Source organism: Canis lupus, chromosome 4 (assembly GCF_003254725.2).
Source record: "Canis lupus dingo isolate Sandy chromosome 4, ASM325472v2, whole genome shotgun sequence".
NCBI classification, from domain to species: domain Eukaryota; kingdom Metazoa; phylum Chordata; class Mammalia; order Carnivora; family Canidae; genus Canis; species Canis lupus.
In genome coordinates this window covers 64,363,754-64,373,578 of record NC_064246.1, presented here as the reverse complement: position 1 = coordinate 64,373,578, position 9,825 = coordinate 64,363,754, and the positions used below count along the sequence as shown (strand labels likewise).

The window sequence follows — 9,825 nt, the reverse complement described above, 5'->3', positions numbered from 1 at the left end:
TAGCTATGAACCCAGGAAAATAATTCACTTCAGTATCTAGAAAAAATTGTGCCTCTCTAAGTTCTTTTACTGAAATGATTCTTTAAGTACCTATGGCTCCAAGTCTTCACTGTTGTGATAAATAACTTTGATTCCCAGGACTTCCTACTGAGGTTTTCTATGATCCATTAAAAAATACATTACTTTAAAAAAATTAATACATTTTCTGCTGAGTTCGACTGAGAGTATGGTCTGTCCCCTTTACTACAGTGTTTCTGGCTTCTTGGCAGCTGATGTCAAGAGATGAGATGACCAGTCTTCTATGTCAACCTTAGAGACAGAGCATTAGGGGCATGTTTGGACCTGTCTAGATTTGTTGAGATGTGGTTAGCGTGGAAGCTTTTCTCTGAAGACAGTTGGAGCAGAATGCTTTAAATTCTTTGCACTGTAATTGAAGATTACTCATAGTATTAGAGAAAAACTTCATTCTATCTCAGCGTGATGAGACTTCTGAGCTCACTATGCCAGTTCAATGTTTAAATTCAGGAATATCAGTGTTCAGCTGCAGAGTAAATGTAATGGGGGAATTTTAGCAGATCCACTTTATGAAGAAGTTCATTACAAAACGTAATTATTAACTGTTCAATCAGTTGACTTGTGGATCAAAGACACTATTTAGCGTTCTTGGGCTAATAAGTGGGAGGAGAAGATTTCAAAGCCAGAATGGAGAACTTGGATAGAATATGGAGGTAGTAAATGTAGCTATTATAAAAGTCTAGGAGGGAAAGAAGAGATAAAAAGAAAATAGTGGAAATGAGAAGAACTTCAGGATTGAGTAATAGAAAAAATGTTTGTCCAAAGTATGGCACTGAGGGCAGTGGACCAAGAGGGAGAAGTTCACCATGAGGAAGAGCAAGGTGCTCACAGGCAGTGTCTCTCTGAAAGGCACTAAGGGGTCAGCTCCTGGTCAAAGAAGAAGGGTTGCTTGTAAGTGGAGCTGAGCCCTGAGTACAGAGGAGGAATTCATTGCAAGGGCTTTGCTCTTCAAGGAAAGTAAATAGCAGGTTAATCTGTTCAGAGTAAAAGAGTGGAGGGGTATGTGGAATTTGAAGAAAGCTAAAATATTTAGAATCATTTTTGTGAAGAATATGTGAGAAGACTCAAATGAAACCAAGGAAGAATAAATCAAAAGATCTGAGAGAACCACGGTAAGCCCAGTTTGAGTGAGAAAATTCGATTTCTATTCTATTTTTAGGCTGTTCTGACCTACTTTGAAATCCCCCAAATGCTCACAACTTGTCTACTTTCTCCCTGTGAGGTCATACATGACCTGTTTGCCTCATGAAAAAAAAAGTTTCAAATTTTTCCCACCTCCTAAAACAAATTTCATTAGTTTCTGAGATCGAGGCAAACCAATGTGGTCAATGTGCAGATATAAAAAGAAATGTTAATGGCTTTGCCTATCCTCACAAGGACTTTTAATTGTGATTCTTTCTCAAGTAACATAATTTTTCAATATGGTAATTTAGAAAATATTTCTAAATCCTAGAAGAGAAACACAAAGTTTGGGAAGTTTCAGATAGGGAAAGGGGTTTGTGAGCTGCTCTATGTGGCAGTGGAATTTGAAGGATTCCTTATATTCCATCACAGCACCTAATTGGCCACAGGTAGTATAACATATATTTGTGTGTTTATATGTAGGTATATAAAATATCTACATGATTATCTATACTCCAGATATTACTTGTGAATTAGGGATATTTCTTCTTTCCTGAAAAGCTAGGGAGAAAAGACTGGGCTGTTTTAGCTATATAAATATTTTTCTGTAATCTCACATCATATAAAAATAAAATGACACTTTCTGAATACTTTACCCTGAAAACTTTTCTATTACTTGGGAAGCTCTTCTTAACTGCTTCCTTTGAGTTTGGTTTGTGATTTACTGGGACCATTTAGAGACAGCTCATATTTTCTAGGCATACTGTAGATATTTTAATGCCTTAATCAATTTTTGCCACTTTAGTTTCTCTACTGGGCTAGATTAATCTTCCCCTACGTTCCCAACTTTCAAAGAGGATCACTTATCAAAATCGTCTTTACAGGAAAAAATGAAGCTGCAATTAAAAAAACACACTTATCTCTCCCAAGTCATATATCACAAATATTGTTAACTATCATATAAACAGCCATCAGAATAAACCCTTACAATAAGTGTGTTCCTCAGTCTAGAAAATGTGTAAAAATGAATATTGTTTGCTTTTCAATTTAAGCTAATTTGATTTTCAGCTTTCTCCACTAATGTATTATGATATGTCACTTCTGAAATGGTAGAGATATACCTAAAACTTGTGGTATGGGTGAAAATGAAGTTTTAAAGCAGAGAAAATGAAAAGAAGTAGGAGAAATTGTGGGAAACCTTCTGTAAATGAAACACCAATTTCTGACACGGGTAACACCTTATTCAGGCACCTGATGACTTTTCCCAGGCTTTCATTTCCATTGTGAGATCCTCTGGGCTTATATGGTTCTAGCATAGGTGTGCTCTCCTTCACCACATCTCTCCTCACCTTGCTTTCCAGGAAGGCCTCAGCTACTCTACAAGGGACTTAGAAGAAAGAGAAAGTTGTTGCTTTGCTCTTTTGCTGTAAGGGCAAAGACAATAAATTGGATTGGCTACTTTTTTTCCAGAAATAAAGGGGTTCCAGAAATACTGATACTGCCTCACTCATCAAGGCAATAGATCAAGGTATTTGATTCTCAACATCCTCCCTGTGATACCATTCCTCTAGGGTAGCTCTCAGTAAAGCAGTAAGTTACATTCTTAAATCAGGTACCAGCAAAAGCTACTTCTCTAGGTCCTCTTGATGCCCATAATGATAAATATATGAAGATGGCATAACAGGCAGTTCAGCCTTGTGTTCTGAAGGTCATGCTCAAGGACATATTTTAAAGGACTTGGAAATTTGACAAAAGCATACATTTTCAAGGAATAACATAAAACTTGAGGCATCTCGAAAACAAATTTAAAATTCTTATCTGGACTTAAACTTTAATATGGGAAGATTTCTATCCCTCTCTCCTTTCAAAAAAAATCACTGTTGTTTCAAAAGTTTTCTGTGGAGATACGGTTCAAGCCAATCCTTTCTATATTCTATTTAGAGATGTATCAATCACTGGAAGACTTTGTGGTTATCATTTGTTGCTTTGGTGAACCTAGAAATATGTTAACTATGAACAAGAGGCAAGAGAGAAAGAAAGCTTTGAGCTGAGAGTCACTGTAACCCTGGGGAGATGGGTTTCTGACTGGATTCCAGTGTTAACTTTTTGAAGTCAGGCACACAGTTTCATTGGGCCTTAGTTTCCCTAGCTTTAAAATGAGGACTCCAAACTAGAGTTACTCTCTAGGGTTTCTCCTGGTGTTATGTCTATGCTGGAAAGCCTGTGTCCAAAGTAGTAGTCTCCACCATTCAAAAAAAGTCTACAATGAGGAACCCTGGTAAAGGATTGTAAAACTATCAGTTATTTAACTATTCAACATCTCTGATTTACCTTGAGGCATTTTTAAAAATACATATGAATGAAGCTAGGTGAAGCCTATGTTTTCTTTCCTTGCTGTTTACATTCAGGACTGCCCAGTAGAGCCATGGGAGCCCAATGAAGCTCTGTGAAGTCAGATAGGGTCGCTTGAGACCATCACTTAGAAAACCAAATCCGGCTGATGGGAAACATTCTGAGTGGGATGGTGGTGCTCTTTCCATCTCTTGTTTAATTGAGTTTGCATATTTGGAAGCCCATTGATAGGTTAAGTAGAAACTTGATTCTATCCCTGGAAAGAAAACTGTTAATGATATGCTATGTGAACCTGTTTTCCTTTTCTGCTCAGCAATTTGTATAGGCTCGCTCCTTATTTGTCTCTTGATAACCTCATCAATCTCATCCATGCCCTCCTGACCACAGTGCCTGATTGCAGTAATTCCATTTCAGGGGGGCTTTTAGAAGGACTTGGCTTTTGCATTTAGCTAGAACTGCACGATGGAGTGATCGTTTCTTCCCGAGAGTGAGCGCCGAGATCATATTATGCTTGCCTTGATTTCTTTGTAAAGGCTGCCTATAGAATTTCATATTGATTTTAAGCTAGCGCTGTTTCATTTTTAACTCCTTTGTAAGCCAGGAATCCAGTTATATTAGCCTCTCCTCCCTGTCATTCTGACAGGCATTGGTTACCTGCTTTTTGCAGGCTGTATTCCCTACTCAACGTAGCTCTTTTGATATAGAACTTGTTGCCTTTACTCTTTTATGTTGTTGCTTTGTTTGAAAATCCAGACCAGTGTAGTGCAAGGTTGTAAGGCTAAGATGTAATTGAAAAATGGTATACAAATGAGAAAGCAAAGAGGATGGGAATTGATGCCTAGGATTCGCAAAAGCACTGGCAGCCGTACACTGTTCCAGAGAGGGTTTTGAAGAAGACGTAAGGTTTGCCAAGTGATATGAAGAAAGGCCCAGTTGTCAGTTGAACAATGAAAGATGGCTACAGGTGTGACTTCCTGAAAGCATACCTTAGTTTCAATGTTTATCAACTGGCTGTCCTCCAGAAACTCAATTTGGTGTCATTTGGCAACAAGTCTGACCTAGAGCAATGCAGACTTATATGTGGCACCCACTCTAATGGCACAATCATTTCGTAGTGCCTTGGAACTTACAAAGCCTTTCAAATCCTTTGTCTCATTTTCTTTTCACAATGGCCTTGGAACACAGGCAGGGGAGGTATTAGTATGCCCTTTTAGAGGTGAGGGAGTAGAGAACGAGAGCACAAATTAGTCAGTCAACAAATATATGGCACAAACTGGGCTGCCATTTTCGGTTGCCAACACTAAACTTGTTGCTCTTTGGTTTTGTGGCAATCTGAAGTAATGTAAGCAAAAATTCAACTTGCATATTCTTTGTGTCGCCCTTAGATTTACGATTCCTTATTTATTTCCTTGTCTTTGTACTTTCAGATTTATCTCCAGCACAGCAGAGTTACTTTTCTCACAAAGGAGAATGACAGAAATCAAGGTCTCCATGTTAAGCATATTATTCTTAACTGCTTAGAGAATTTTCCCACTGGATTGCCCTATTGTATTTTAAATTTTATTTTAGCTCTATTTTCTCGTCTGTAACGTGAAGGGGTTAGGCTCTGTTCCTCTCATTCTATGGTTCCGTGATTAGGAGAATGCGAGGTGAAGACAGAATCAGGGCTGCAAGTGAGTATGATTATCATGGAATCACAAGCACAGTGCATTATGCATGTTTTAAAACTGGGTATAGTATTTATATTCTAAAGTGTTTTCTTATGAATTACTTCATCCTTCAGCGTGCTGTTTAAGTCATGCTGCAAACATAATCCTCTCACAAATCCAAATCAATGTGTTTGTCCTCCACATAAGATACTTAAAATTTTCAAAATGTGTTTATGTCCAAAGACAAAATGTTTAGTTTTATAGAATTCTCTCAGTTGACAGAGGGCTTTGTAAGATTGACTCTAAGTAGCCACTAAAATATTTATATTCTCCTCTTAGTCATGAATTTCTAGAGTGCTTAAACATTAGCAATCATTTTTAATTTAGTGATTCCATATTCTTTATTTAATACCTTGCTGCCACCCTTAAGGCCAAACCATGTAGTTCAACTTTCAAGAACAAATGAGCTTTGACAAGACTTATGATGAGTTCCATCATTTGTCTTAAAAAACTATTTCACATTTTGGAAGTGCCTCAGTGGCTCAGTTGGTGAAGTGTCCAACTTTTGATTTTGACTCAGGTCATGATCTGCGGGTGTGAGTCTGAGCCCACAGAGCCTGCTTGAGATTCTCTCCCCCTCTCCCTCTACTCCCCTATGTGCTCTCTCTCTCTAGAAAAAGAAAAATTAAATTCAGATTTTAAATGAGACAATTATCCATTTCCTATTTTCATAATGGCCCTTACTGCATATAGGTAGACTGATAGGTCACAGCAGAAATCTGTTAAACTAATTATTTCTTAGCTGCTAGGCCTCAAGGAACTTAAAATATTCAGACTTAGAACAAAATCGGATTCATAAAATCTGCTCTTTTAAAGCCCTTGGATAAACATTGACTTTTGAAAGACTCTTGGGTTACATGTCTGGACTTCAGATATGGACCTTGGAAAACCAGTCACATCAACATCAATAAAGCAACCACCACAACAAAAAGCCCAGGGAAATACATTACCTTTTTGCTCTTCAAATTTAATTTTTAAAATGCTATTGGTAATTCCCAGTGATCAGCTCACAATTCGGCCTTTTGTCTCATTTCTTAAGAGTTTAAATAAGTAGCTACTCAAATTGTGAGGATATTTAGAGTTTCATTTCTGTTTGTAATTCCTACTATTTCACGGGCAGAAGTACAAACCCAGGGTATCTGAGTCATTTTCAGCTTTTGTGCACGATTTCAGCAGAGAATTTATTTCCTGCAAATGCTATTAGACACCTTTTTATTATTAACATATATACTGACTTTTCCCCCAAGATTTTCAATGTGATGGGTTTTTATTCCCTTAAGTTTGATTCCAACATGGGTGTGACCAAAACTGGTGGAGAGTAAGCATATTCTTTTAGTAAAATCCAGTCATTGTCACATCTGTGCAAAACCATGGCAGTGAAACCCCAAAGCAAACAAAACAGCACTTTTTCTAAAAAAAAAAACAAAACAAAAAAAAAAAAGCCATTCAATATGCAGCTCTGTTTTATTAACTGATTTGTAGAGGTCTGAATATTTCTCCATGGACCTGGGTCACCTTCTGCACACACTGGGGGCAATTCCTGGTTTCAGATGGTACTACTGTTCCAAATCTCAGTGTGCCAAGATTTGCTTTGAGTCTGAGTTTACTCATATTGAAACTCAAGAGATATAAACTGAAATCAAAATGCTGTGTTCAAAGAATTGCCTGAAAGTTGAAACCGCCCAGCCTCCTGCAGCTGCAGCCATTGTGATTCTATGACCAGAGTTTCTGGGAGGCTTACCCTCCATGAGTCATTAACAGAGTAATTGCTCCAAATTTTTATAGGTATATCAACTGGTGATGAGAAAGCATGATTTAATTTTTCTGGCTACTTGCTTATATCTCGGATTTATTTTCTGTGGGGCTTGCTCCAGTACCATCAGTGGAAAAGGATAAAATACAAGAAGGCAGACTCCCAACTCCAGAGTGCGCCTTCTGACTGATGTTTCTGATAGAGAATCTTCGAGTGGACGTAAGAGGAACCAGCTGTGTGGGAGCACATATTGATGACTTGGTTGGCAGTACTCCCCTGCTGAGTGCCAAGCTACAGATGCACTCCCAATCAATTCCCACACAGCTACAGTTCAGTGAACTATTCTGAAAGAAAAGAGCATGGCACTGGGGGCCATAAGATCCAGAAATACCAGAGAGGAGTCCAAAGAGATCAAATCTCTAAATAAAGCAGAGCTACAGTAGACCTCCAGGGACAAAGTGGCCAAAAGTAAGAAAGAAATAAGCTAACTGAAGTGTGTGTGAATATGTTTGTGTATGTAGAATGGATGTGATAAAAACAGACACTGGTTCTTTTCCTTGTCGTGTGTTTGTTAGTAGTAAGACAGATAGGGGATTGCCTTATGTACTAGAGACCAGCTCCTGGCTGTTGAATTAAATGAAGTGGAGTGAGCAAATAAAGTTCTCTAAAAATTCCCAAATATGGAATAAACTGAAAGTGAAAATATCATGTACATAATATATATCACTTTTTGCTGAATGGTTTTTTGAAATAACAGAGCAATTATAGCTTAGAAAATGAGAATATTGGGTGCTGTGTTCTGTGATCCATTTCTATGGCCTCGATACAGTCCTGTGAGAGTCTTCTCTTTTTTCCTTTCCTTGTCTTGTTCTTTCTTTCTCTCTCTTTTTAATATGGAATGCTTCATGAATTTGCATGTCATCCTTCACAGGGGCCATGCTAATCTTCTCTGCATCATTCCAATTTTAGTATATGTGCTGCCAAAGTGAGCCCCATTTCTCTCTTTCTACATGTGTGGTTTATACATGTATATTATGCTTCCATATATGAACATGTAATGTATAAAATTAACTTATTATTAAAACTTCAATATAAAATATTGAATACATATATACCATATACATATACATATATATGTATATATACCTTTTATGATCTGATAAATGAGAACTCCTGGAGAATTAAAAAAAAGTCTAGAGAGATTTTAAAATGTAAGAGATTTTATATTTAAAAACTAAGGTAATAAAACATTCATTTTTGAAATATTAAAATAAAAACTGATTTTTTCATCTAGTTTGAAATGCTTACATTGTTAAAAGGGACAGAAGCTTCACTTTGAAAATAATGACTTTAAACTCAACATAAAGTAATTTTATTTATTTACTTGTTTTAAGATTTTATTTATTCATGAGAGACACACAGAGAGAGGCAGAGACATAGGCAGAGGGAGAAGCAGGCTCCCTGTGGGCAGTATGATGTGGGACTTGATCCCAGGGCCCCAGAATCACGACTTGAGCCAAAGACAGACACTCAACCACTGAGCCACCCAGGTGCCCTGACATAAAGTAATTTAAAAAGCAATTTTCTAGCAGAAAAGTAAAAAAGCCTTTTTTTTTTGGTCATTGATCTTTAATTTAATGATCTAAAAATCTGTATTCTATTAAAAATGCCAAATATATTCTTGACGTTTAAGTTCTAGCTATGAGATTGGGAAAGAGTAAGTGGCTGATTTAGGTAGAAATGCACAGCAGGCTGACAACGAAGTGGTCCTAATTCCTATAGTGAGCATCATGCAGTAAAGAATCAAAATCCATGAACAAAAAAGGGTCACAAGAAATGAAAGCAAAAGTGTAGACATCTATTTTTAGTAAGTTTCATAGGACCTGGGAGGGAAGATACGTACAGCGTGAAAATTTCAGAGCTGAAGTTCTAAAAGGAAAATGAGTTGTTGACAATATTGTAAGATCTTTCTTGAAAGTGTCATGGGCAGCTGTTTTCAAAGGTAACCCAGACACAAATAAGGAGCCTAAACAACTTAACTGCACATAAAATAACATTAAAATGTACATCCTTTTTCCCTTAGATACTTTTGTATTTATCACTTTTATAAATATACAGCTTTTAAAAAAGATTTTATTTATTTATTCATGAAAAACACATAGAGGCAGAGACATAGGCAGAGGAAGAAGCAGGCTCTCTGCGGGGAGCTTCATATGGAACTCCATCCCAGGACCCCAGAATCATGACCTGAGCCAAAGGGAGATGCTCAACCATTGAGCCACCCAGGTATCCCTATAAGTTTTTAAGTTCTTTTTAACTTAAAAAGCTTTTTAAAATAATAAAAACTGATTAAACAGCAGCTACACTTTGATAATTACTTAATTTACATAATCTCAATCTTATCTTTGGTTCTTTCAAAAGAACTGTGAACTGTGAGGTTATTATCCCACTTTGCAGATGAGAAGTCTGTGTACGTGGTGAAAATACCAAAACCAAAATATTAATTTCAATCACTGTTTTTCCTTGGCACATCCCACTTTTCTGGAATATAGTGCTGCATACATATTATATATTTAATAAATCCTTCATGACAGATTGATTGATTATTATTAATCACGATTCTTGTCCTAGGAGATATTTACAACAGCGGCTAAGAAAACAGAACAAATGCTTCCTATTTTTCACAAGCTCCCTTGGATTTTTCCAGCTTTTCAGGAATCAAGCCCAATAATGATGAGATCAGCCAACCTCCCTTCAGATAAAAATATCTTTTCTTTCTCAGAACTCCCCCTCTGTCCCCATGGCACCCTGCTC

General features: G+C 37.1%; 1 non-coding gene across 1 annotated transcript; it reads right to left on the bottom strand.

The window, feature by feature from the left end:
* Positions 1-7,898: 7,898 nt before the first annotated feature.
* Positions 7,899-8,004, bottom strand: LOC112652083 (U6 spliceosomal RNA). The gene has a single exon (XR_003131235.1). It is a non-coding gene; the product is annotated as a U6 spliceosomal RNA (small nuclear RNA).
* Between the last annotated feature and the right edge of the window lie 1,821 nt (positions 8,005-9,825).